General features: G+C 39.9%; 1 non-coding gene across 1 annotated transcript; it reads right to left on the bottom strand.

Moving 5' to 3' along the window:
• Positions 1 to 892: 892 nt before the first annotated feature.
• On the bottom strand, positions 893 to 996 carry LOC130984906 (small nucleolar RNA R71). The gene has a single exon (XR_009088809.1). It is a non-coding gene; the product is annotated as a small nucleolar RNA R71 (small nucleolar RNA).
• Between the last annotated feature and the right edge of the window lie 674 nt (positions 997 to 1,670).

Below are 1,670 nucleotides of genomic sequence, written 5' to 3'. Positions count from 1 at the left end.
CCAAAGAACGAATTCATTTTATATGGGGAGTAAATTTTGGTCATCAAGTTTTATAGCGCCGTTGCCGGGGATTGGTTTGAATTTGACAATGACTAAATTGATGGGTAGCTAGATTAAGCATTTTTTATTTACCTTGCTAGTTTCTTTTAATTTCAGTTTCTTATTTTCTTCTTTCCTTTAGCATTTGAATTTCTGTTGTTCATTGTGTATATTTCTATTTTAGCATACTAATCCACTAAGTGTTTGATCAATTGCACCAATTAAACTAACCATAAGTCTTAACAAGAGTGATTTCTTCACTTGTCTTTTGCTTGTTGCTTGCTGAATGTATGACATTTAGAAGAGGAGAAACTTCAACTTCTTTTGATAGTGAACCTGAGAGGACCTTTCTTAGATTAAAGGGGGAAGCAAGAGGCAAAGGGATAGTTGGAGAGGAAGCATTGGAGGAAGATTTGAACGTTACTATGGAGGAGGAGATACATAATCATGTTGGGGAAGGTGCTGGTAACCATGTGGGGCAGCAGAGAAGAGTTTTAGGCTCTTACATCAACCCAAACCCAGGAAATTATGGAAGCAGCATTCTAAAACCAACCATTCATGCTAGCAATTTTGAGTTAAAACCCCAACTCATTACCCTTGTTCAAAACAACTGCTCATTTGGAGGGAGTGCACAAGAAGACCCCAACCAATATCTAACCATATTTTTGAGAATTTATTATATAGTAAAGGCTAATGGTGTCCACCCGGACACCTAAAGCTGTTGCTGTTTCCTTTCTCTCTCAGAGATAAAGTATCAAAGTGGTTAGAATCATTTCCTAAGGAGAGTTTGACAACTTGGGAGGAAGTTGTGAACAAGTTTCTAGCAAGATTCTACCCTCCACAAAGAGTCAATAGGTTGAGAGCTGAGGTGCAAACCTTTAGACAACAAGATGGTGAAACTCTCTATGAGGCATGGGAGAGATACAAGGAGTTGACAAGAAAATGCCCTCCGGACATGTTCAATGAATGGGTACAGCTGCACATTTTCTATGAAAGGCTATCATATGAATAAAAAAAGGCCCTAAATCACTCTTCAGGAGGCTCACTCAACAAGAAGAAGACAATTGAAGAGGCCATAGACTTCATAGAAACTGTGGCCAACAATAAGTACTTCTATGCCTCTGATAGAAACCCAAAAAGAGGAGTGATTGAGCTCAACTCCATGGATGCTCTACTGGCTCAAAACAAGGTGATCACAGCTCAACTAGCAACTCTAACCAAGCAGATGAAGAAGAATCAAGTCTCAGTTGTCCAAGCTCAAGCACCTTTGTAAGAAGAAGATACACTAGAAGTTGAATGTGAATGGGAGCATGTCAACTATGTGAACAATTCCTCTAGACCACTATATGACCCTAACGCCAAAACATACAACCCAGGTTAGAAGAACCACCCAAATTTTGGGTGGAGAAACCAACAAAACCACAACCAAGATCACAAACCATACCACTCTAACCAATACAACCACAATCCCAACCATCAATCAAGCAATAATAGATCCTACCACAACTCACAAAATGCACCCTATCACTCCACCCAACAACCGTATAGCACCCACCCTCAAGATGCATCATCCTCAACCCTACAACCATGTGGTATTAGCAATAACTTTGCAAGATTGGAGGCTGCTATGG

Source organism: Arachis stenosperma, chromosome 5 (assembly GCF_014773155.1).
Source record: "Arachis stenosperma cultivar V10309 chromosome 5, arast.V10309.gnm1.PFL2, whole genome shotgun sequence".
In the NCBI taxonomy this organism is placed as follows: Eukaryota; Viridiplantae; Streptophyta; class Magnoliopsida; order Fabales; family Fabaceae; genus Arachis; species Arachis stenosperma.
The sequence above is the reverse complement of the archived record's forward strand: the minus strand, read 5'-3'. Positions and strand labels throughout refer to the sequence as shown.